Below are 26,975 nucleotides of genomic sequence, written 5' to 3'. Positions count from 1 at the left end.
AATACTGGAGTGGGTTGCCATTTTCTTCTCCAAAATTTACCTATAATGCTTGATAAACATGTGAATCCCCAGTCCACCTCACCAGAGGTTCTGACCCACGCTGTAAAACCATTTTTACTAATCAGAGTATTCAGCATTACTCTCTCTATCAAACAGAAAAGAGTGATAAAGCAGAGATGAGGCTAAGCAACAAGATAAGCGAGGGCACAAATATAGAAGTGCACAGCTCCAGCCACGCCCATCTTCAGCAGAGATGCTCAGACACCATTCAGGGGTTTAGACATTTCTGTGAGACTATAAGGTTGATATGAAGTGATATTTCAAGTTGCAGGTCATGGCTCTGGACCAAAAGAATCTCCACTGCAGGGCTTCATGGTGTGTTGCTGCAGATGTTGTGGGGAAATCTATCTCTGGCTGTCTGAGCAGTGACCTCTTGAGGGTGCCTACAGCTGCGTCTAGTCACTGGCTGTTGATGTATGGGTGGGCCAGCCGCAGGGTTTCTGCACATGGGTAAATAGCTCATTTTTTTTTTCCAAATAAAGCAGCATGTGAGATTCTACAGAACAAGTATTTTGGAAATTTATTGTCCTTTATCACTCTTAGGCAGTTTCACTGGGACTTCCCTAAGACTAAGACTAAGTGGCTAAGACTGTGTTCCCAACTGGGGGGCCTGGGTTCAATTCCCGGTCAGTGAACCAGATTCTCCATGTCATAACTAACAGTTCACATGCTGCAACTAAAAAAAAGCAAAAACAAACAAAAAAACCACAAAAAAACCCACTCTTAGGCAGTTTCAAATAATCTCTGTTCTTGGAAGAATGAGCCCAGAGGATTCTTGATTCAAATGTAAACATCAGTGTCTCAAATATCTTCTAGACCAGTGCTGTCCAACTGATAGATAAAATATAATGTGAGCTACACATGTAGTTGTATGTGTGCGCTCATTTGGGTCCACCTCTTTGTAGCCCGTGGACTATCGCCCACCAGGCTCCTCTGTTCATGGAATTTTCTAGGCAAGAACACTGGAGTGGGTTGCCATTTCCTACTCCAACACATGTAGTTAGTTTTTTTATTTTATTAAGAATATATAAAGAAAGATATGACATTGATTTTAATGTTTAACCCAATATATCCAAAGTATTAGGGACTTCCCAGCTGGCTCAGTGGTAAAGAATCCACCTACCAATGCAGGAGATGCAGGAGATGCAGGTCAAAAGGATCCCCTGGAGTAGGAAATGGCAACCCACTCCAGTATTCTTGCCTGAAAAATCCCATGGACAGAGGGGCCTGGAGGACTAGTCCATGAGATTGCAAAGAGTTGGGCATGATTTAGTGACTAAAATAACAACAAGATGCAAAGTATCATTTCAACATATAATCAATATTTTTAAAATTACCAATGTAACACTTCATCTTTTTTTGTCCTAAATCTTCAAATTTGAGTGTGTATTTTACACTTAAAGTCTATCTCAGTTTGGACTAGCCACATTTAAGTGCTCAGCAGCCACATGTGACTGGTGGCTACTGGACTGGACTGTGCAATGTAGACCATGGGTCAACCTGGGACAGGTTGGTGGAACACCCAATGATGGTGGAACACCCAAAGGTGGTGGAACACCCAACGATGGTGAAACACCCAACAATGGAGGAACACCCAACGGTGGTGGAACACCCAACGATGGTGGAACACCCAATGATGGTGGAACACCCAAAGATGGTGGAACACTCAATGATGGTGGAACACCCAATGATGGTGGAACACCCAGTGATGGTGGAACACCCAAAGATGGTGGAACACTCAATGATGGTGGAACACCCAATGATGGTGGAACACCCAACGATGGTGGAACATCCAATGATGGTAGAGCACCCAAAGATGGAGGAACACCCAAAGATGGAGGAACACTCAATGATGGTGGAACACCCAATGATGAGGGGAAATGATGGAAGGGAAACTCAGAAGCATTAATGCATGTTTCCCTACCTGATCCATTGGAGAAGGCAATGGGAACCCACTCCAGTATTCTTGCCTGGAGAATCCCAGGGACAGAGGAGCCTGGTGCGCTGCTGTCTATGGGGTTGCACAGAGTCGGACACGACTGAAGTGACTAAGCAGCAGGAGCAGCAACTACCTGATCTATAAAGAAATCCTATTGGCTCGCCCTCCAAAATATGTCCAGAATCCTGCCTCTTCTCACCGCTTCCACTGCTGTCACCATGGTCCAAGTAACTCTCTCACCTGGATAGTCTCTGACTGGTCTTCCATCAATCATTCCTTTCCTTTCCATCTTAGGAACATACTTCCTGTTTGTTTGGTGTTTTTTTTTCTGACAGACTGGTCTTCCCCCAGATACAAGATATCTTCAAGGCAAACCCCTTCACCTCTAAGTTTTTGATCAAATAACTTGATCACACCTTCTCTTTGAGATTTGCCCTACGTAAGAGTATAAATAGGGCTTCCCTAATAGCTCAGTTGGTAAAGAATCCGCCTATAATGCAAGAGACACTGGTTCAATTCCTGGGTCCGGAAGATCCCCTGGAGAAGGGATAGACTACCCACTCCAGTATTCTTGGGCTTGCCTTGTGACTCAGCTGGTAAAGAATCTTCCTGCAATGTGGGAGACCTGGGTTCAATCCCTGGGGTGAGAAGATCCCCTGGAGAAGGGCAAGGCTCCCACTCCAGTATTCTGGCCTGGAGAATTCCATGGACAGTCTGTGGGGTCGCAAAGAGTCTGACATGACTGAGCAACTTTCACTTTCATGTTCAAGAGTGCAAATGGCCCATCTTCCACCTTCCTGCCCCTCCCCTCTCCACAGTGAGTCCCCCTTGTCCAGATCCACTATAGAATATACTCATGTTGTAGTTTTTGTTTTTAATTTTATTTATTTGTTTTTGGCTGGCTTCTCATTGTGGTGGCTTCTCTTGTTGCAGACCATGGGTTCTAGAGCACAGGCTCAGCAGTTATAACACACAGGCTCAGTTGCTCTGTGGCGTGTGGCATCTTCCCAGGCCAAAGATTGAACCTGTGTCCCTTTCACTAGCAGGCAAACTCATCCACTGGACCACCAGGGAAAAGTACCTCACTTTGTATTTATTGTTTATCCTCTGCCACCTCCCCAAATGTAAACTTTATAAAGTAGGAATTCTCATCTGTTTTGATCATTGCTATATCTACAGTGCCTGTAACAGTGCCTGGCAAGTAGTAGGTGCTCAGTAAATATTTGTTGAGCAAATAAATGATGAATAAGGGTGGATGCACCCTGAACTCAGCCCTCCCTCAGGCTCCTCTGTCCCACCCTCCTCAGCCCTCTTCCTCAATTTCCCACCACATGCAAAAGCACGCAAAGGAACAGCCAGGATAAGAGATCGTTAACCATCCTCACTAAACAAATTCTTCCCTTAGAGCAATGATTCTTCACTGGTTTTGTTTTTGTTCTTGTTTAAATCATGGACTCCTTTGCAAAGTTGATGGCTGTTATGAATGTTCTTCCTCCAATATCCATGGAAACATAATTTCACATACAATTTTGGGACCTCACAGGCCTCTGTTGGTCATCAGTTAGAGGCCAGGAACCTCATGCTAAGAATTTGTGCCCCAGAGATTCACCCACAGAGTCTTCCTATATGTCTTTGAAATCAAATCTTTCTGCTGCAACAAAAATAGAAACCATATCCAGAAAGAAATTATACAGCTCTGCAGCCAGAAGCAAATGTAAACGGTGATATAGTTCATCTTCCCTCCCAGGAAAACTCCATTCGGAGTGGGAGGCAGTTCAGTATCTCATATCTGAAAGGTCTTCCTTATACTTTATCTAAATGGCTCTCATTTTAGGATTAACAGGCCTTCTGTAGTCAGATCTGGGAAAACAAGAAAGCAAGTTGTTGTTGTTCAGTCACATTCAGTCATGTCTTACTCTTTGGGACCCCATGGATTGCAGCATGCCAGGCTTCCTTGTCCTTCACCATCTCCCAGAGTTTGCTCAAACTCATGCCCATTGAGTTGGTGATGCTATCCAACCTTCTCATCCTCTGTTGCCTACTTCTCCTCCTGCCTTCTATCTTTCCCAGCATCAGAGTCTTTTCCAATGAGTCAGCTCTTTGCATCAGGTGGCCAAAGTATTGGAGCTTCAGCTTCAGTCCTTCCAATGAATATTAAGGGTTGATTTCCTTTAGGATTGACTGGTTTGATCACCTTGCTGTCCAAGGGACTCTCAAAAATCTTCTACAGTATCACAGTTCAAAAACATCAATTCTTTGGCAATCAACTTTCTTTATGGTACAACTCTCGCATCCGTACATGACTACTGGAAAAACCATAGCTTTGACTGCATGAACCTTTGTCAACAAAGTGATGTCTGCTTTTTAATATGCTGTCTAGGTACTTGACCTAAAAATGGATAAAGATGCCCCTGTGCCCTCCCCTGGGTCCCTTCAGGCCAAATAAACAGATTTTGGGGTTTTTATCTAAGCCAGTGTCATTGAGAATGCCTTTGCTTGGGAAGGCTGGAGCCTGGGCCAGCACAGGAACATATCCCAGACAACCAGAAGACCATGGCCCCTAGGGAAAGGATCACATTCCAGGCAATTCTTCTCCTTTGCCTAGAAATATGGCATGTGTGACTGAGAAAGACACAAAGCAGGGGCTTGCTATAGTCACTTCCCAGAAGCGACTGCCAGATCCACAGTGTTGTCCCAATCTTAGTTTGGGAACAATTAATATGTTTTCATCTCAGTCAATCAGATGATAATCCCCAAACAGGCCTTTGGTCAATGGAATGAGATAAAAGAAAAATTTGCATTATTCTGAATTTTAGCTATTCATTGACTATTGCCTGAAAGCATTAAAAACACTTTACAAAATAAATGCTCAGAGTTCCTTTTCCAAAGCGTGATTCGGTCAGCCAGAGAATAGTGCAACTCCCTGTGCCAGAACTGAAACTGCCTCAGAATTCTTGAAATGAAATCAAAGTATGACAGTCTGTGTCTTGCCAAAGCAAATTCTATTTATTCGGCAATAAAGAAAAAAAAAAAAAAGGCTAGAATAAAACACAGGATTTATATCAGAGCCTGATCAAAAGGTTTGGACAGATATTGTTCCATCAACATTTTCTGTTGGGATTGCAGTTTATCTATAAGATATAGGTAAGAGGCATTGATAAATTGTGAGACTTCCTAAAGGAACCAGAATTGCACCATCAATGAAACTGAGGAAAAACACATTAAGTTGCCTGAAGAACTTCAAGACTGAATGGAAAGTGAGATCAAACATATTGATTGCTTATAGCTCTCTTTCTTTGGCCACCTTAGGTTAACCAGGGCTCATGGAAGCATGGAGTTTCAGAAAGCCTTTGACATTAGCAACCCCATGGTCCCCTGTGCTGTTTGTTCCCACTGAGCATGGGCAGAGACAACATCCATAACCACCTCAAGTGGATGCTGCTAGCAGTTCATTCATCCCCTCCGTTAACAAACACTACTGATGGGAAATTCACTAGCTCCCAAAGAAAGACCCCAATTCTGTTCAAAGGGCAGTTCTAATTACTACATGGTTCACACCTTTTTGGACCCGAAACTGTTATGGAATAATGTTAATAATCCTGAAGAAGCCAAATAATCCTTCCAAGAGATTTAGCAATTCAGCCAAGCAAAAAATTCCCAAATACTCTACCCTCCCTCATTATCTGACTTGAATCTCTCAAGGCAAGAAAATATTGAGCAATTGTAATTGGCCACATATTGGTATAATGGCATCCTTTTTATTTTTGTTTGTTTTTGTATTCTCTAGACTAATTGCTGTAGAATAACTGTTATTCTAAACAGTGATTGATGAAAAAATTATCTAAGACTTGGAAAATATTATAATTGAACACTTTATAAAAAAATTTTTGAAGGGAATTTCCTGACTCCCAAGTCACAAGGGATGGTCATTTCTATATTCCTTTCAGTTGCTTCCCAGGACCCCTGATGGGCCACAACTACCAAAACAGTTATGGTATGTTCTGAGAACCGATCAGTTTGGACTGAATTATGGCAGAGTCAACTCAGACAGGGGCAGGAAACTCTGGACGTGTGTGTGTGTGTGTGTGTGTTAGTCACTCAGTTGTGTCCAACACTTTGCAACCCCATGAACTGTAGCCCCTTCTCCAGAGGATCTTCCTGACCCAGGGATTGAACCAGGGTCTCCTGCATTGCAGGCGGATTCTTTATCATCTGAACTACTAGGGAAGCCCAACCTGGACATGTGGGTGGCATTCAAAAGTAAATTTAAAGGACTTCTTCACACAGGGCCCTGCGGAGGGGTTCAGATCACTGTGTGGTCACATCATTAAAAATTCACTGGGGAACACCTCTAAAGAGACACAGGATTTAGACACATCTTTGTGCAGGTGCTGCATTGACTTGACTAACAAATGCTCAGAATCTAGACTGGAGATTTCCTGGGAGGAAAAGCTTTTGCTCTATCCTCTTATGTTCTGTAATTAGACACCTGTGAATTAAACTAAGAAAAAGTTTGTGCTTACTCGCTCAGTAGTGTCTGACTCTTTGTGAACCCATGGACTGTAGCCCGCCAGGCTCCTCTGTCCATGGGGATTCTCCAGGCTAAAATACTGGAGTGGGTTGCTGTTCCCTTCTCCAGGGAATTTTCCCAACCCAGGGATCGAACCCAGGTCTCCCACATTGAAGGCAGATTCTTTATCCACTGAGCCACCGGGGAAGCTCAAAAAGACAGGTTAACAACAACAAAAAAGGTATACAACTTTCACTAATGTTTTACATGCGTAGGAATTCACAGAAAATAAGTAAAACTCAAAGTGGCTAGACTTGGGGGCTTTTATACCATTTTAACAAATGAAGGGGACTTTGGGCTTCAGGGGAGAGTAGATTATGGGGAAGTGACTAGGAAAAACTTGGGATGATGAATGGAAGATAGGGGCTACTTTAGAAAGGTCTGTTTGCACAGACTGGTTTTGGTATTGACTCTGAATCTTCATCACTTTCAGCTTAAAATAATCCTTACACCTAAGTGGCATATTTTGGGGTGGCCTATCCTAATTTTCACAGCATCCTTCAGATTGTAATACAGGATGGTTAAATTCTCCTAGTAAACTATCTTTTCATTGTGAGTAAAGGGATAACTTTCTCTTGCCACAAAAGGGGAACAGGATTAGATGGAAAATTTAGATTTTGTTCCCTCCCTTGGCACTAAGGTCTCTACCCCCAGAAATATTGGAGAGGGGAAACTGACTTTTAATAACCGACCTCGATGCTTGAATGAACTAATTAAAGGGAAAAAGGCCTTGGGACATCACACCTTTTTGATGGGAGAGACTGGGCTGTGGAGAGTTGCTGGGAACCTCACTTTCTGGAACATACCTGTTGACTCCTAGAAATGGAATTCTTTCAGGGACAAGGATAACCTGGGAGAAAATGTTCTGGGATCAGACCAGGCTTGGGGCTTATGCATAGGCTTTTTATTTCTCAACTTTCGTAACTCTTATCTACAAATGTAGCTAAACTTTTCCTTTCATGTGTAGGTGAAAATCCTGAAAAATTATCCCTGAGGTTGTAGGCTAAATTGGTTGCTAGGGTTAAAGAATTGTAAGGACGCCTTCCTTAAGGAAAAGTCAGTAATTGTACTCATCTTGAGGAATTTTAGTAGTTTGGGGGTTTATGTACATGTCCATGCCAAGACATGAAATTAAAAATCCATCCCTCTAGCTACTGGAATCCAGTTTCCTAAAATGTTAAGATCATAAAGTTTACCAATTGGATATCATGAACTAAAGTCCTCATTAAAATAAGTGGAAATCTTAACCTCTCTTTGTAGGAAATATAGATATAAATAAATATATACTGTATTTTGAGATCTTAATAAAAAGGGTAACATTTTTTTACACCATTTTTATAGAAGCACTGCTCAATTGTAAACCTATTCCAAGTTTAAATGAATGAGCATTTTCCTTTCTAAAGTGGAATTGAATCTTCTACACCCAATCAACAATGCTGGGATAATTCAAATTACTTATTAATAGTTACAAGGCAAACTATTAGAGAAGATGTAGCTGATTTTACCTAATGCCTGACCCTAACTGGAAACTAATTTTTGCACCTAAAATCACCAAGAACCAGGCCCTTATTTACATCTGTATGTCCTGAAAGCATTCTTTATATCACGCCCCACAAGACTGGGATGGATGGGAATTGGCAGTGGGTCACAGGATAGAATGAAAGGAAATTGATTACAACATTCTGGTACTTGAAATGCAGTTCGAAAGACGATGTTTTAAATAGGTATGTTGGTGGAATCTATAATGCCTTCTGGAGAATGGGCAAGCAGTTTGGTACTGGATGCTGTAACGGAAGAATGGGCAAGGGCCCAGTGTTATGTGGCCACCTGAGTGGGAGGAAGTTTGAGGGCGAATAGATACGTGTGTTTGTGTGGCTGAGTCCCTTTGCTGTCCACCTGAAGCCAGCACAGTACTGTTAATTGACTATACTCCTATAGAAGATAGAAAGTTGAACAAACAAAAAAGAATGGGCAAGAGCAGACATAAAGAAAGAGGGAAACAGGTTCAAACTGTGGCACTCAGATGGAAGAAGCTAAGTATTTATAACAACTTTTTAGCCTATTGAAAAGATAGGATACGAATTTCTATAAACCCTTAAAATTCAAAATTATTGTACATGAATGTTCATAGCAGCATTGTTCACAACAGACTAAAAGTGGAAACAGCCCAAATGGCCCTCAGCTGATGAATGGATAAACAAATATGGATATATCCATACAGTAAAATGGCAATAAAAAAAATGAAGTAATGATACTTACTACAACATGGATGAACCTCAAAAAATTTATGCTCAGTGAAAGAAGTCAGATCAAAAGAACATATACTGAATGATTCCATTTATATGAAATGTCCAAATAAACAAACTTATAGACATAGAAGGTAGATTAGCAATTGCCTGGAGCTGGGGGTGGAAATAAAGAGTAATTATAAATGGACAGGAAATTTCTTTGGAGGATGATGGAAATAATATAAAATTAGATTGTGCTGATGGATGTACCTTACTGAAAATCACTGAATTGTAGTTTTAAAGTGGGTGATTTTATGTTAGGAACATTTTTTTTTCATAATTTTTTGTTGTTGTTGATGGGGACTTCCCAGGTGGCTTGGTGGTAAAGAATCCGCCTGCCCATATGGAACACATGGGAGACTTGGGTTTGATCCCTGGGTCAGGAAGATCCTCTGAAGGAGGAAATGGCAAGCTACTCCAGTATTCTTGCCTGGAAAATCGCATGGACAGAGGAGCCTGGCAGGCTACAGCATGTAGGGCAGCAAAAAGTCAGACATGACTGAGCGACTGAGCGACTGAGCAGGAGCAAGAGTTAATTTACAATGCTGTGTGAGTTTCAGATGCATAGCAAAGTGATTCTGTTATACATACATACCTGTATTCTTTTTAGATTCTTTTCCCTTATAGGTCATTCCAAAATATTAGGTATAGTTCCCTGTGCTATACCGAAGGTCCTTGTCGGTTATCTATTTTAGAAGGCAATGGCACCCCACTCCAGTACTCTTGCCTGGAAAATCCCATGGATGGAGGAGCCTGGTGGGCTGCAGTCCATGGGGTCGCTAAGAGTCAGACACGACTGAGCGACTTCACTTTCACTTTCCACTTTCCTGCATTGGAGAAGGAAATGGCAAGCCACTCCAGTGTTCTTGCCTGGAGAATCCCAGGGACGGGGGAGCCTGGTGGGCTGCCGTCTATGGGGTCGCACAGAGTCGGACACGACTGAAGCGACTTAGCAGCAGCAGCAGCAGCAGCACATATATCTTAATTCCAAACTCCTAATTTATCCCTCCCCTCTCCCCACCTTCCCCTTTGGTAACCATAAACTCGTATTCTACATCTGTGAGTCTTTTCTTTTTGTAAATAAGTTCATTTGTATCATTTTTTTAGACTCCACATATTAATATAAACAATATCATATGATATTTGTCTTTCCCTGTCTTACATCAGTTAGTATGATCATCTCTAGGTCCATTTATGTTGCTACAGATGGCATTGCTTCATGGCTGAGTAATATTCCACTACATGCATAATGAAATATTTATATGTATCTGTATATATATCACATCTTCTTTATCCATTCACCTGTCACTGGACATTTAGGTAGTGTCCATGTCCAATAGAGATGATATAAATGTTGGGATGCAGTTATCTCTTTGAATTATAGTTTTCTCTGGATATTTACCCAGGTAGGATTTCAGGGTCATATGGTGACTCTCTTCTTGTTTTTTTAAGGAGCTTCCATACTGTTCTCTGTAGTGACTACACCAACAGTGTAGGAGGGGTCCTTTTTCTCTACAATATGGTATGAAAATTATACCTTGATAAGGCTGTTAATTAAACAATTGCTATCTGACTATAGTCTCCTTTATTATTTTTGTTTTGTTGTTATTACTTGTTCATGGACTCTATGTATGAGGCTATGTTTATTATGGCTTTAAATAAATTCCTTGGCCTTCCTTTGGGGTGTGGTTTCAGCTGCTTCATGTTTTTAGGCAGCTAAGGTGAGCTCAGATATTGCTAACAGAGAAGTGCTGGCCTCCTGGTATTCTCAGGCCACTCGGGCCAGAGGTCAGGAAAAGGGATGCCCTCCCTCATCACTATGTCACCCTAATAAAAGTGGTACCTGTTCTTCTCTCATTGTGAGCCTATTGCCATTCCCCTAAGACCAGAGGGGCATTGGTGGCATGACAGATGTTGGCGGTCTCGGTGTTTCAAGGATGAAGGATGTCCAGGAAAGTGTACCTTCCAGTAGGAGAGAAGACATGCAGCCCAGTGCAGCAATAACATCAATAATCAGACAGGCCTACTATTAATGGCAAGGTGGAGTAATAATTCAGACTGGAGAAAACCTTCACATCTCCTCTACTGACATTATTGCTTCAAGGCAGGTGGTTTTGAATTGCCTTGAATAACCTCATATTTACATAATGGCGTTCCTAGGTTTTTTCCTATTATCCCCAACAAATTGCTTTAGAATAACATTATTTCCAGCAAACCCGTCCCCCTAGGAGTGGTCCAAGCATATGTAATATTTGGGTTTTTTGCTTCTTCAAAGCGTAACACTGAGCCTCATGCTGGTGTTACAAATCTTTGGTTGTCATGAGCTGAGACAGGGCCCCAGACAAACTAGGATTAGAGATATCTTCTGTCCCTTCTGCTACAGGTCACGGTGAGGAAGGGGGTGGGATTATGAGCAGAGCTGCTTGGTAGCTTGTAAGATGTTGGTGGCTTCCCTGGTGGCTCAGTGGTAAAGAATCCACCTGCAATGCAGGAGCCGCCGGAGATGCAGGTTCGATCCCTGAGTCGGGAAGACCCCCTGGAGGAGGGCATGGCAACCCACTCCAGTATTCTTGCCTGGAGAATCCCTGTGGACAGAGGAGCCTGGTGGGCTACAGTCCATGGGGTCGTAAAGAGTTGGACATGAGTGAGGCGATTTAGCGCACACACACACACACACAAGATGTGGTGAAATCTTCATGGTCTGATTTGGGCTAGAACAAGGGTATGCCTCATGTCCATGTCACCTAAGTTTTCTTTTATCTATTTTTTTCTGATTTTATTTTTAATTGGAGGATAATTGCTTTACAAAGTTGTGTTGGTTTCTGCCGTAGGACAAAGCAAATAACCATAAATGTATGTATGAATACTCCTCCCTCTTGAGCCTCCCTCTCCCCACAGCCCCACCCCTCTAGGCCACAGAGCACCGGGCTGGGCTCCCTGTATTACATGGCAGCTTCCGACCAGCTATCTGTTTACGCGTGGTAGTATATACAAGTCCGTGCTACTCTGGCAGTTTGTATCACCCTCTCCTTCCCCAGCCCTCCCCACACGTCCGTTCTCTCTGTCTGCATCTCTATTCCTACCCTGCAAATAGGTTCCTCAACACCATTTTTCTAGACTCCATATATATGTGTTAATATACAATGTTTGTGTTCCTCTTTCTTTGTGTTGCCCAAGTTTTCAAGCCAAGCATGTCAACACTCTGTGAAGTTAGCCCAGGATTCCTGAGTCCCACACTTCCAAAGGATATAGACATAAAAAATAAACTCTGTACTCCTTTTACTCATTAATCCTATTTCTATCCTCTGGGGACAGCACAAGTCAAAGCTTTCTTCAACATGACAGCCCTTATAGAGCTGAAAACATTTGTCATGAAGACATTTCTTCTAAGCCTTCTTTAGTACAGATTGAGCATTCTCGGGACATCAGCCATTCTTCTAAAGATGTGAATTTTCCGTCTTGGCTGGAAGAATTTTGTTCTCATCTCTCTTACAGTGTGTTGCCCACTTGAATTTATGATCTGACTAGAGATGAACATGGTGTGACTATCACCCTCCTCGTTAGTGACAATGACAATTATTCATGGGAAATATAAGCTGTGATGAGAAAGAATTCTGTCTGGGCAGGGAGAGAAAGTGATTGTCTTTGGTGTTTACTATGGGCAGACTTTGAGTTTTTCTGTATTAGCCCATTATGCTCATTAAGCAGGGTGGGAGGAGGAGGGGCATTTCTACTCACCTTTTGGGGCTCACCGTAGGGATGGAAATTTTGCCTAAGATCACCAGTTGGGTCCATCCATTCCAGACATCACCCTGAAGGGTCTCTTTCACTTGAAAGCTTACAAAGGTGAAAAAGATGACTAATTATAAATTAGTATACTATGAGAAAGGAAGTAAATGTAGTTTTGCTCAAGAGTTTACTAAGCACGATTAGGCCTAATAGCAAGGAACTAGTCATTCAGCTCTGATATTAGCATCTAATCCTTCTTCACTGGGGAGTCACCGAAGGCCTTCCCTCGGGGTGAGCTCGGAGGCAGCTGGTGTCCCAGCCCTTTCATCATCCCACGCCTGCACCACCTGCCTGTTCCCTTCTGGGTCGTGCAGTTCTGGGTCTGGAGCACTGGTCTGAGGGTCATGGTGGCTTTAAACCAACTGCTGAGAACTTGCAGGCATTATGTGTGTGATTGCTTCAAGTTTACTCCTCAAGGGCAACCTTCCGTGATTGTTTGGGTTCCTTTAAAGAGCACTCCACCACAGCTACACTCTGTGATCAGCACGACACCCAGTGCTCTGAGCTGTAGCTAGGGGGATGACTAAGTGGGAAGAGAGGAGCTTGTAGGGCCAGCCTTTTCCAGTTCAGGAGCCTTCAGATGTTCACAGGTGGTTCTTGGAGGAAAAATCAATGCCAGCAGTAGGGGTTCTTCCAAAATGTATTTTGTATTGAACACAGATGAAAAATACTATGTATTTATATAGCTGTTTTCATGTGATAACAAGCCTTTGGGGAGTGACCTGTTATACCCGAGGTGGAGAAATCGCCACTGCGAGAGCATGTGACTTTTAATCTCAGTAGCACTGACCAAGCAAACACTGCATTGACCTGTGTCACTGGGGTCTTATAAATTTAACATATATTTGTGAGGTGTAATAGAAAGATTTTTAATACCAAGAAATCGGAAAGTTGGTTAATAGTGGCTTACACAATTAAAAATTCGGTTTTCTTACCTTCTGAGTAGCTGGGAGGTAGGGATTGGCAGGCTTGTTTCAGCTGCTTGGTAACCAGACCAGAGATCCAGGCCTTCCTACTCAGGCATCTCAGTGCAGGCTGCCTTTCCAGGCAGATGTTCACATAGGCAGCAAATAGAGCAGAAGGTTGACAAGGCATGATTCGAGTAAACTTTTCCTCTTATGTCTATCCTTTTATCAGAAAATAAAATCTTTTCTAAAGCCTCCCCTAGTGGACTTCACCCATGTGTTTCATTGGGAAAAAAAGGACCCTGTGAATACCACTGGCTGCAAAGGACATTGGGAAAGTGGATGTCTGACAAATGAGAACAGGATGATAATAACCGGTTCAAAGAAACTGAGGTCCATAGAGGGATGCTCAGCACAGTGTCTCTCAGAGACAAAAAGATGCAGGGATGAAGGCCCCAAGGCGAACAACAGTGATGGAGTGCAGTGATTTGTCGTATGTCGAGCGTGTGTACCAAAAAATCTCACTTCCCACGGATCAGATTCTAAGAAAAGAAAGCTTATGAAAAGTCAGCTTTAAGTCTAATCTGCTTCTGAATCAAACCAACACAAACCCAGAATTCTACAAAGGAAAGAAAAACGACTGTGGATTTAGATTTCTAAAAAAAGTTGAGACTGAAGTATCCAATATAAATAAATTAATGATGTTCAGAAAAGATTGGGTTGAGTATCAGACTATTACTAAACACAGACATGCCACTTGTTACTACTTTTCTATAAAACATCTTTGAAAACAAAAGTTCTGTTATTATTCTAAAAACAACAAATGAAAAGGATAGACTTGATGCTTTACCTGATGGGAATATATGACAATATTTTCCCTAATATACAAATATCTCATGAAAATACACTTCTCATTTTTACAAGATTGATGTTGTTCCATGTCATTATTTATAAGAGGAAAAATTTTACTTGCAAGAAGCAGTGTTTGGTGACAGCAAGAGGAAACTCTGGAGCCAGGCAGACCTGGATTCATATTCTGAGTTAGCACTCGCTAGCCTTGGTCAGCCCTCCTGTCTTCCCTGAAAATGGGGGATATAATAATAAACACTGACTTCACAGACTGCTGAGAGTCTTAAAGGAGCCAGTACACATTAAACACAACATATCCCAGACATGTACTAAACCCTCAATTTCCCTAGCTCTGTATTTTTCTTGGTTTTGTCCTATGTAAAATAAAACCATTTTGGATCTAGTATTAATTGCTAATTGTAACAAATAATTTATTTGCGAGCTCCTTTTTGTTACTGCTTAATCCATTCTGAGGCATGTCTTGTATCTTTGATCTCTCTGTTGGTGGTTTGCCAAGACAGCACAGTTTTAAAAATATGCTATGGTGTGTTTTGATAACAACCTTCTGATTGGATGGTGACTTAGTCTATGGCAATGGATCAGACCACACCTACCAGAGTGGCTGGCATCTCCTAGACAACACCAGCCCTCCTCCTGGACCCCAGTGTCCCTGGCTGCAGCCGCTCTGGTCTGCTGTTAACCCTCTATGTGCTGTGCTGTAAGCTCCAGACACAGCAGCTTTGGGCATCGTCAAGTGCTGAGTCACGCTGGCTTTTTCCCCCCACGTTCTCCAGGTCTCCTCCAAGAAATATTCTCTTGGCCCATATGTCCTCATTTTTGTTCTTGAACAGCGAATGTTTTGGACCTAAGCATAAAACGGGACTGTACTATTAGCCAGCTCACATTATTCCATTTTGCCTTCAAGATTTATCATGAGACACTTAGTCAAATATGTTATTAAATCCATCCATAAAGTTTGCCTAGGCTAGCAGTCTGGCAAAGGCACTGAGGCTAACTTGGAACGCTCATTTGTAATATTGTCCCTCTTCCTTATTAGACAGTAAGAACCCAGGTAATAGCGAGCATGTCTGTTTTGATCACAATACTAGAAATAAAATAAATAATTCTCAGCTCACACACAGACTGATAAAATGAGCCCTGATAAACTGAACTCACCGGACTCTGAATGATGAATAATTGCTTTCTGTATGTGCTTCCATATCTGTCCTCTAATAGTAATTATTTTCTAGAAAAACACCCATGGTCAATGTGAAAGTCACCGCTACTATGTGGAGCTGATCTCAGATTTCTCCAGTCTGAGTCTTCCTTGCTACTATTTTGCTTAGGAGATCCAGATGTATGTATTGGGTTGGTCAAAAAATCCATTTGGGATGTTATGGAAAAATCCACATGAACTTTTGACCAACCTGATAACATGTCTAACCACAACCAGGGCTAATGCAGAACAGCACTCTTTCATTAAGGCAATCTAAGCAAAGCTAAAACCAAATTCAAATAAAGTTGCCTTGCAACTAACTGGGGCTAGGAGTTCTTAGAGGGCTTACTTAGCTCCTCTAAGAACAAAGGGTAGCTTTAGCTTTTTAGATTCCAGGCTCCAGCATCTCTGATGCGGTCGAGGTAGTATCAAATAAAGGCTGTATTCATTCTTCTGGAGCAAGTGTTTTTAAAATAAATTCTTTACCAAACACGAGGCAAGGGGAGGGTGGATTCTGGGAACTGATGCAGCTTGGCTGAATGTGGTTCTTTGGCTTTTGCAGTCACCAGATAACTTTTTCACCCACAGGACTTTAAATTAGTGATTGGAAGGGACCAGGGTGGCCATTCATCGCAGTTGGCATTTCCCTTCCACTCAGAGTATCAGGAAATGTGGTTAGAAACAAAGAATAAAAATGCTCTTGATGCTTAAACTGAGTATGGAGAAGAGAGGGGAATTTGTGCTTCTTGGCATCACATGTGACCCGGGGCTGCTGCTGAAATGTCCAGTGGAGATTGCTTCCCAGAACCAACTTATAGATCAGAACCAAGCTTGCAACAATGGAAATGGAAGCTTGGAGCAGGCAGGAGACTGCCTTGAGATCCATAGGGTGACATACTGCAGTGGCCATGAAAATGTACCACTCAGGTCTCCTGCTGCGGGAGACTGATATTTCCAGCTGTTGGCCCTCTGGACCATGCTGTCCCCCAGCTGCTCATAGCCACCATGGCAAAGGCACTAAGGTAGGCTCATTCTGTGAGATGCAGGACTCCTTTACGGATAACCTTATCTCCAAGACTTTCCATAGGCTTGAATCTTTCTTGAAACTTTGCTATAGTCTGAGACCCTTCTTACCCAACCATCCTTCCTTCCCCCTCTCCCTCTATAGGTGTTAGACTGTTAGTGTGGTCTCAGAGTGCTCCTTGCCTTTCAGGCTGTCTCCTCTAGGAAATCTCTTGCACATCGACTCCCATCTTGGCATCTGCTCCTTGGCAGCCCAAACTAATGCACGTAGCATTTCTTTGCCCATTCAACTGAGCATTGTTACTGCTCCAAAACCAAACCATATCATACATAGAGATTGGCTGTCTTGATCAGGGTGAGAAGAAAGACCAAATATATTTCTAATTCCTTAGATAAGCGAGGAGTGAGAGCTTCTTCTTTCCTCTGCCCCTCCTTGCCTCCTTTGGCCAATCATAAAATACATTGTCTCATATAACTTGTTTGTAAGATAAGTATATAATACCATGTTGCTGCTGCTGCTAAGTCACCTCAGTCGTGTCCGACTCTGTGCGACCCCATAGACAGCAGCCTACAAGGCTCCCCCGTTCCTGGGATTCTCCAGGCAAGAACACTGGAGTGGGTTGCCATTTCCTTCTCCAATACATGAAAGTGAAAAGTGAAAGTGAAGTCACTCAGTTGTGTCCGACCCTCAGCAACCCCATGGACTGCAGCCTTCCAGGCTCCTCTGTCCATGGGATTTTCCAGGCAAGAGTACTGGAGTGGGGTGCCATTGCCTTCTCCGATACTACCATGTTAGGAGTTGGTATATTTATTAGCCCTTTGACATATTGAGAGGGAGAATAAAAGACCATCACCCATGCTAACACTGAAACCTGCCTACTCTGGAATGTAGCACAGTCTCTCAGCTCTCTAAAGAAACCAAGATACACAGGGGTTAGGCGCTGTGTACAGGGGAGAGGTAAAGGAGTGTGTTTTACAAGACTTAAAGGTTTCCCCACTTGCTGTGTCTTAGCTATGTTTACTTATTCATCTGTCTGATGTGAGCTCCATGAGCTTGCTGCTGCTGCTACTACTGCTGCTAAGTCGCTTCAGTTGTGTCCGACTCTGTGCAACCCCATAGAAGGCAGCCCGCCAGGCTCCCCGTCCCTGGGATTCTCCAGGCAAGAACACTGGAGTGGGTTGCCATTTCCTTCTCCAATGCATGGAAGTGAAAAGTGAAAGTGAAGTTGCTCAGCCGTGTCTGACTCTTAGCGACCCCATGGACTGCAGCCTACCAGGCTCCTCTGTCCATGGGATTTTCCAGGCAAGAGTACTGGAATGGGGTGCCATGAGCTTAGGGCCTGTATTTACATTTCTCTTCTTTGCTTTCATATCCCAATTTATTTTCACCTGACAAATAGATGTGCTCAATAAATATTTGCCAGTAAACAAGCCCTTGTGTCCCATGGCCCGTTCTTTGTCGGCATTATTTCCTGCTAGCCTATGGAAGTTGGGCTGGTAAGGATAGGGAGCAGAGGACATCATTTATTTTTACCTTTCGGTTTCCCATAACTGAGAAGTCAATAACCAGTAGTTGCTTGTCACTGGGCCTCTCTATGACTATTTGTATGGTTGCTATTGTTTTTGTTGTTCTTTTTAAATAAATCCTGGATTGTCTTTGAGTAGCAGAAGTTAATAGTGAAGTCTCTGTGTGAAGGCTGTGAAGGAGCTAGTCAAGATAGGCAAAAATAATCTAACAAAATTGCTGAATTTTGTAATATATTTATATATATCATAAATATCACAATATGAAAAATAAACCCAAAATGAGTGCTTAAAAACAACTTCAACAGCTCATTTCTCTTTTCAAAAATGAAACAGTATCTTATTTGGGGCCGTTTTTTATTTGCAGTAAATATTGCAAGTAAGCATTCTGAATGATGGAAGAAAAGTTGTAATAACATTATAATTCATTTTCAGTTTTTGTGAAAACTGAAACATTTTAATTCATTAACTTATTAGTCATACCTTCAGTGAAACACAATTTACAATTTACACATTTATTTGTGAGCACATTATGAATAACAAAGATGCTTTATTAATTTGATAATCACAAGCCATTATTTGGCTAGAGACAGCCAATTAAGTAAGAAGTATTTAACTCTCTCTTTTTCTCAGAAAGACAGGAGCTGACTAAGCTTGGATGGGGAGCATAAGAGAATTAAAATAATCATACTGTTAGAACTGGCAGGAGACTTTTAGATGACCTGGTCCAGGACTGTTAACCTTGAGGGCATGAGTATCTAGGGAGTCAATGAGTTGGTTTCATGGGCGGTCTATCTACCCTTTAAGTTATATGCAAAATGTTATGGGAAGGTACATAAGCAGGTTTTTCTGGAGTAAGAACCCATAACCTCAAAAGATTAAGAAATCAATGTGCTATAGAAGTGATGGATGAGAACAATTATGCTGGGGGCCTTGGCAACCCTGTTAGATGGTCTTGGAAATGCAGAACAGTCCAGTTGTCCTGCCTGAGGATGACATGAATTCAATGGACCCAGAGCCCTCAAAAGCAGGAGTATGAGGTATAATCAGATCAGAGAAAGGGGCAATGAGGGGCTCCTCACCTCAGCTGTCTATGAGCATTCCCATGTCCTCATGGGCTTTAAAGGTACATTATCTCAGGACATGATGGTCCTGTCAGCCTGGAGGGTCAGCGCTACTGGGAACACATGTTAGGGCAAAGAAGAACAAAGGGTCAAGACCAGGCCTGAACAGAGACAGAAAAAGAATCAAATGCTGGTTTGGAAGGGTACTCAAGGGTTTGCCTTTCAACATAATGACCGTCAAGGAGTGGACAGAACTTGCAGGTTCAGGTGTCCAGAAGCAGCGAAAGAGAAGGAAAGCTGAAAGCTCCCGGTTTCTATAGCAAAATTCCTTCCCCAGGAGTTTCCCCTTCCTTTGGGGTTCTCCTGAATCAACCCCAAAGCCACCAGGGCACTCGGCCCCAGGACTCTGTCGTATCTCCTCCCTCCTTCACCTGCAGTAGTGTGCTGAGCCGGTTTGTACTGGATGGTGAGAGCTCATCGTTAGCCTTTCCCAACTCTGCCTTCAGTGACTTGACAATTGGTAGCGTGAAGTTGACCGTGGTGGAGTACCTGAGCAAATGTTACAAATCAGGGACTCCCCCCACCCAGGGGTTGTTAAACATTTACCAGCATTTACCAGTCACAGGCTAAGAATGAGATAATGATAGGGAGTGTGTGGGGCTTTAAATAGGACGTCAGAGAAGAATTCCAATAAGGTGGCATTTAGGAAAAGACTAGAAAGACATGTAAAAATGAATCACGTAGATATCTGAGGGGCAAGCATTCTTGTCACAGGAAACAGCGCATACAAAACACCTGATGCAGGAGTGTGCTTGGAGTTCAAGGGGCAGGAAAAAAGGATAGTGTGGCTGGAGCAGAGTGAAGAAGAGAGTCATAGGGAATGAGGTCAGAGATGGATGAGGGGGTGAGAGGCAAATCATGAAAGACCTTTCTGATGATTATAAAGAACTTGACTTTTCCTTTGAGAAAAATGGTGAGCCATTGGAGGCTATAGAGCAGTAAAATGACATAAATATAACATAGATTTTTGAAGGTTTTACTCCTTTTAAAAGGGGTGCTTTGTAAAGATAGACTGTTAGAGGCCAATAAGGGTCAAGGCAGTTACAGAAAGACCAATTAAGAGGCTATTGGAGTAATCCAGATGAAACATGGTGGTGACTAGGATAAGAGGGCTGCTGCTGGAGGGATAAGAAGTGGTCGTATTCTGGATATGAATGTGGTAGAATTGTTATTAGCAGGCAGCTTTCAGCTTAATAAAGACAGACCTTCCTAATATAGAGATATAAAAGTCTCCAGTGAAGTACCAAGCTTTTGGGGCCTGGATATAATCAGTAAGAAACCCGATAGCCACTCATCAGAGATATGTAGAAGAGTTTTCTATGCTGGGAGAAGCTTACATCCACTGACCTCTAATATTCTACAATGGCATAGGGGCTTGGTTACACAAGAGAATGTCTGTTCTAATGTGACAACTGAGTTAAGGCTAAGGGAGCAAATAGGGTTGGATATATCTACTAAAATGGCTTCATTTCTGTTGATGTTTTTTCTTAGATTAATTCAATATAAATATTAAATTACATTAAATTATATAATTATATTTGGATATAATATAGTATATGTAATACCTAGTATTATATACAATGTATTAATGCTCATTGAGGGGGGCTTAATATAATTCTGTATGTGTATATATGTATCAGTTCAGTTCAGTTCAGTTCAGTCGCTCAGTCACGTCCAACTCTTTGCGACCCCATGAATCGCAGCACACCAAGCCTCCCTGTCCATCACCAACTCCCAAAGTTCACCCAGACTCACATCCATCGAGTCAGTGGTACCATCCAGCCATCTCATCCTCTGTCGTCCCCTTCTCCTCCTGCCCCAAATCCCTCCCAGCATCAGAGTCTTTTCCAATGAGTCAACTCTTCGCATGAGGTGGCCAAAGTACTGGAGTTTCAGCTTTAGCATCATTTCTTCCAAAGAAATCCCAGGGCTGATCTCCTTCAGAATGGACTGGTTGGATCTCCTTGCAGTCCAAGGGACTCTCAAGAGTCTTCTTCAACACCACAGTTCAAAAGCATCAATTCTTCGGTGCTCAGCCTTCTTCACAGTCCAACTCTTACATCCATACATGACCACTGGAAAAACCATAGCCTTGACTAGACGAAACTTTGTTGGCAAAGTAATGTCTCTGCTTTTGAATATGCTATCTAGGTTGGTCATAACTTTGCTTCCAAGAAGTAAGCGTCTTTTAATTTCATGGCTGCAGTCACCATCTGCAGTGATTTTGGAGCCCCAAAAAATAAAGTCTCACAGTGTTTCCACTGTTTCCCCATCTATTTCCTATGAAGTGATGGGACCAGATGCCATGATCTTCATTTTCTGAATGTTGAGCTTTAAGCCAACTTTTTCACTCTCCTCTTTCACTTTGTATGTAAGTATATACATATATATATTTACACAGTTACTTGACATAGACATTTACCTCAGAGGGTTTGAAGGTAGTGGGTGGGGTTAGTTTAGAGCATGTTGCTCTCCGTGGTGCTGAAACCCCGAAGTTAAGGGATGGTATTCTCTCAAATGGATGTTTCATCCTCCTTGGAGGTGAGGTTACTGGGCTTGTGCAGTCACATGAGGTATAGATGGGGTGGTCTGGGGAGGTTTGAGAACAAATAAAAAGAAAGTGTCTTAGAATTCGGGATATAACAGCAGGAAAGAATTTTAGGAAATATCTAGTCCAACACCTTATCCCATCACAGAGGAAACAATGATAGAGGACAAGCACATAGATCCTAGTAGTAGAGATCCATGGCCCAGTGTAAGCTAGGATGGGATAGAACAAGAGAGGGTTAGTCCTGTGGGATTGTTCTTAACACTTCTGATGGAGTTTTCTACCAGCTTAGTTCTCTTATCATGTGACACCCCCATGAAAAAATATCCTCAGAAATGTGCATTTATGCATGAATTTTCCTGTGCAATGCATTTATACCTGGCACCTCCAATCTAGACTTTATATCTGCAAGTGTAAAGGAGCTGCTGTTTGGTACCCAGCAGCTGGTTGGTACCATCCCAAACTTTCTGGGCTTCTGCAACTGACCACTACTTTTTATTTATTTTCCAAGCTTTTAACTTGTCTGAATTGATTTCTGAGAGATTGAAAGAGCTTTGTGTGCCTTTATATGTCATTTTTGTTCTTGTATGGCTGATTTTGTGCTCAGTGAGGCTGTAGATCTGCCATTTGAATATAGCTAATGAGGTTGAAGGACAGGGGAAAGAACAGAGGGAAAAACACCCAGTAACCAGTGGTGCAGACTTGCAGTGAAGTAAGAACTTGTGCCATGATCTATTAACTTTTACGAAAGAAGAGACAGGCCTAGAATCTGCTGAGATGGATAATCATGCTGATTAAGCTGGTGGGAGTTTCCTTATTTAAATTATCTAGGTAAACACAGAGGTGCTTGAGAGATAAGATTTATATATATACCTGAAGAAGCTATATTAAACCTTCACTTTAAAATTTTGTTAAATGCCAATTAAGTGTGTGTGTGTTTCTAATTGAGCTGACATTAATAACTACTGAACTAGTGAATTGCAAAATGCCATTGACTCCTGATCTGTGAATAAAACAAAGCCATCTGTGGCATCGGAGAGCGCAGAAGTTCCCACTTCACCCTTCCAGAGGTTCATTGTAACCTTGGGTCACAGATGGAGGTGGCTCAGCTGCCCTGAGCACCAGCTTCATCTGCCTCAGGGCCCCAGAGCCAAGAGCAGGTGTGGGCCCCATGCCTAGTCTCCCCAGGGGCCAGGAAGAGCAGCTTAGAGAACCACACTGCCAACAAAAGCCAGTAAAGAAGCCTTTCCTAGCTGTTTCAGCCTGCGCAGGGCTCCAAGGGGCAGGGGAGGGAAGCCTTATTCAAACACCCCCTACCTGCCTGTGTGCAAGAGCACTTCAGATTCAGAAGATGCTTTCACAAAAGCATCTGTCTCTAAACCTGAGTCCCGAGGTTCTCACCAATATGCTATTTAAAGTCTGCACAGGCGTCAGCTGAGACAGGGAGGGTGTGTCTGAAGAACGGTCTAAATGGCTAGTGTTTCCCTCCATCTCTTACTCCCCAAATTGACTCACTCAATTCCTGCAGAAAAGATTTTCCTCTACAGAAACGTGTTTACCTTCGCTCCTCTGCTTTCCTGCCATACCAGAAGGTCTTTTATTTTTCTTTTCAATTTCCTTTTCCACTCCAGTGAATGTATGAGTTCTTCCTGGTTGTAAGAAAATTAGCAAATGAAGAAAATGTTCTGGCAAGGACAGGGGCCTCCATCTTTCATTGTGTTTGTGTGTGTTAATCACTTCAGTTGTTAATGACTTTTTTGCAACCCCACGGACTATAGCCCACCAGGTTCCTCTGTCCATAGAGTTCTTCAGGCAAGAATATTGGAGTGGGTAGCCATTCCCTTCTCCAGCCATCTTTCATTATCCAATCCAAAAAGGACCTTGTGAGCTGTGGTTGCCCTTGAGAACTGTCTGGATGTGGCGATGTAGAATGCAGCTAATGAAGGACCCCTGTCCAGGTCTTCAGATTTCTGTGGCTCAGGGTGTTTCTGACAGCAGGGAGGTTTGCATGGGGTTGGGGGAGGGGCCCAAGGATTTAATAAATGGTTGTGGAAGGAGGTGACTCCGGAAGGGCTGAGCCATATTCCTATAAGAGCCTCAGCAGGCAGAGGTCCTGGGCCTGATCCTGCATTGCAGGTTGAAGCTGGCTTAATTGCTGGTAATTAAGGCAGAATCTTTAGAGTTTCTGGGCATGCCTGGTGGGGGAGGGGCTGGATGTATGGCCTTGGATGAGCTGCAGGAAAGCAAGTGTCTGCTCCACTGAGCTTGCTGCTCGCTCTGCCACTCCCAGCAGGGCCTGTTGCTGGGCAGTTTTCAGCACTAGGAGTCTTTGCAAAGCTGCTCTTCGTGGATGGAGGATTGTCTTTGCAAAGGAAATCAAGGCAGAATAGAAACAGTCTTTACTGAGAGCTTACTATAGGTTAGATATTATGCTGTGTTGTGCTGTGCTTAGTCGCTCGGTCATGTCCGACTCTTTGCAACCCCATGGACTGTCAGGCTCCTCTGTTCATGGGGATTCTCCAGGCAAGAATGCTGTAGTGGGCTGCCATGCCCTCCTCTAGGGGATCTTCCCAACCCAGGGACTGAACCCAGGTCTCCTGCATTGCACATGGATTCTTTACCAGCTGAGCTACCAGGGAAACCCAGATATTATGTTCAGCACATTTAATTCTCAAAATACCTCAATGAGGGAATTTTAAATTGATGATGATGATGAAAGATTAAGTAATTCACTCCAGGTATACAGTTAGCATAGAATGCAAATTTACTTCATTGGATCCTGAGTTTGTGCCTTCAAGGCCCATGCTACTTTGCAGAGGTTGCAAGCTGGTAGCTTATGAACCTGGACCTGCTTTTCCATGTGTCTGATCCCCACATTACTTTACAAAATGGACATGTCCCTTAAAATTCAGAAATTTTGATTTTCTTAAAAAAAAAAAAAAAAGATCTGCCAAAAATGGCCCAGTTTTTTACATGGCAATAAAATTGAGTGAATCCTGCCCCTTCTAGAAAGGGAATTCTTCAATTTCCCTGGAGACTTTTTTTTTACACTGCTCCCTCTTGCCTATCTCCTAGCTCATTTCAATCATTTGTGGAACTTGCCTGACCCTTGTTAGCATTTTGAGATTGTGATATTGGCTTCCAGAATGCAGGCTAGAATAAAAACATCAAATGAGAAGAAGAGCTGGAATAGAGGAAGGAGGAGGTGAGGCTCAGTTACATGAGCAAGCATCCTTGGGCTCAGCCACACACTCAAAGAGCAAACGCTCATCACTGAGGCCAGTTGGTCCTTCATCTAATTTTCACAGATAAGCAGAGAAAAGCCGGTTCAGGGAGGGGGACAGATGCACAGAAATCTCAGGAAGCTCTGTATTCTGAGACAAGCAACTTTCCTTGTCTGCTTTTAACTGATTGCTTTTCATAAAGCTTTGCCATGGCTCTGCTTTATCATTCCTGCCTGAGCTTCCAGCTGGACAGAATCCGAAAGCTAAAAGCCTGCAACTTGCAGAGAAGGAGGGCATTTGGCTGCCACTATGGCTATATGGGCTATATGGCCACACCAGCCTGCCTGCTTCTGAGTGGTCAGGTGGGAAATTTCATCTAAGTCTAGAGTTTTCTGCTGTATCAGTCTTCCCCAGGCTCCTGCAGAGTTCAGGCTCGTGTAGCCACACCGGCAGTCCTGCCCTTTTAGAGGTGGATGTGAGAGGAGAGTATAAACAGTTGATTGGTTCTCTTTAACTAGGAGAATCAGCCACCCTGGTCAACACAAGAGCCACCATGGGGTGGTTCAGTGTTGTGGTCCAGTTTTTGAAGTCCTTGGAGTGAGCAGAGAAGGAAGTCAGATCTAATTCCTCTAGAGAAACTCTGATCTCCGAGCTGGGGCCATGAAACCCCAGAGGGGTTTTAAGAGGGGTCTTAGAACGTGTCTTCTATGTGTGAGTGACATTCAAGCTCGGGTGACTGACCCTGAAAGTGACTAGGCTTTTCCCTAAGGCCCTGTAGAGCAGCTGGTATTTCCCCATTTTCATTGGCCAGGAGACTCTGGCCATATATACGTGTGCTCTAGCCTCTTCCTCCCAGACTAGTTTTTTTAAGATTCTTTGCTAAGACATCTCAGTGAAGGCCGCTCTTTCCTAAAACCAAACCTCGGAGGTTGCCTGAATTAGGGCTGAATTAGGATGACTCCAGTCCTGAGCAGAGGCAATAAGAGCAGGGTGCAGACTTGTGCTGGGTTCATGTTCTGACTCTGCCACTTGCTCGCTGGGTTGACTTACTAGTCTGAGCTATGGTTCCCTAATTTAAGAAATGCATAATGACCCTGTCTCCCAGGGTTAGAATGAAAACTCTTTGAAAGAGTGCAGCATATGGAAGGGCATATTACTCCAGGAAGTGTTGAATCAAGGGTCTTGCTGCTCTGTCCCCTGCCTGTCTCTCTAATCTTGACTCCTCCCATCGCCCCGCCCCCCACTTCCAGTGCTGTTTCTTCGGATAGGAACATTCTTTCCAGGCTTCACTCTACGCTTGCCCATCTACCTTTTCCTCGCCGCTGAGATCACTGCCTCCCCTGGCCTTCCAGGTCAGATCAGGTCCCGAGGCTGAACTCCTTTAAACTACCTTGTACTTTCCTTTCAGAGCCCTTACTGCTGTTTGTGGGAAATGCTACTATCTGTCTCTCCCACTACATTTAGAACTGCATGCGAGCAAGTTTCAATTGTTTGGCCCACTCTTGTGTCGCAAGTACCTGGCACATAGTAGGCCCTCAACACATACTTGTTGAATGATTAATCAATGATAAAACTCAGTTTGAGCTTTCTTTTAATTATGTAATAAATAGTTAACAGCCATGTTAAAGAGCATTATAACCATATACAAAAATTAACTCAAAATCTAAACGTAAGAGTGAAAAGTATGAACCTCTCAGGAGAAAATATAAGTGTAAATCTTCATGACCTTAAATTTGGCAATGGAGTAGTACAATCTGACATCAAAAGTATAGACAACGAAAGAAAACATAGATTAACTGGGTGTCATCAAAATTAAAAATGTTTGCATTTCAAAGGGCATGATCAAGAAAGTGAAAAGACAACTTGCAGAATGTGGAAAATACTTGCAAATCATCTATCTGACAGGGGGCTTGTAT

General features: G+C 42.8%; 1 protein-coding gene across 1 annotated transcript in view; it reads left to right on the top strand.

Moving 5' to 3' along the window:
• Positions 1-214: 214 nt before the first annotated feature.
• PTCD2 (pentatricopeptide repeat domain 2) overlaps positions 215-26,975 on the top strand; it is a 302,620-nt gene continuing 275,859 nt past the window's right edge. Inside the window, exon 1 of the mRNA XM_061393311.1 lies at positions 215-218. The gene's annotated coding sequence lies outside the window, so the exon portion shown is untranslated. The remainder of the gene's footprint in view (positions 219-26,975) is intronic.

Source organism: Bos javanicus, chromosome 20, assembly GCF_032452875.1.
Source record: "Bos javanicus breed banteng chromosome 20, ARS-OSU_banteng_1.0, whole genome shotgun sequence".
NCBI classification, from domain to species: domain Eukaryota; kingdom Metazoa; phylum Chordata; class Mammalia; order Artiodactyla; family Bovidae; genus Bos; species Bos javanicus.
The sequence above is the reverse complement of the archived record's forward strand: the minus strand, read 5'-3'. Positions and strand labels throughout refer to the sequence as shown.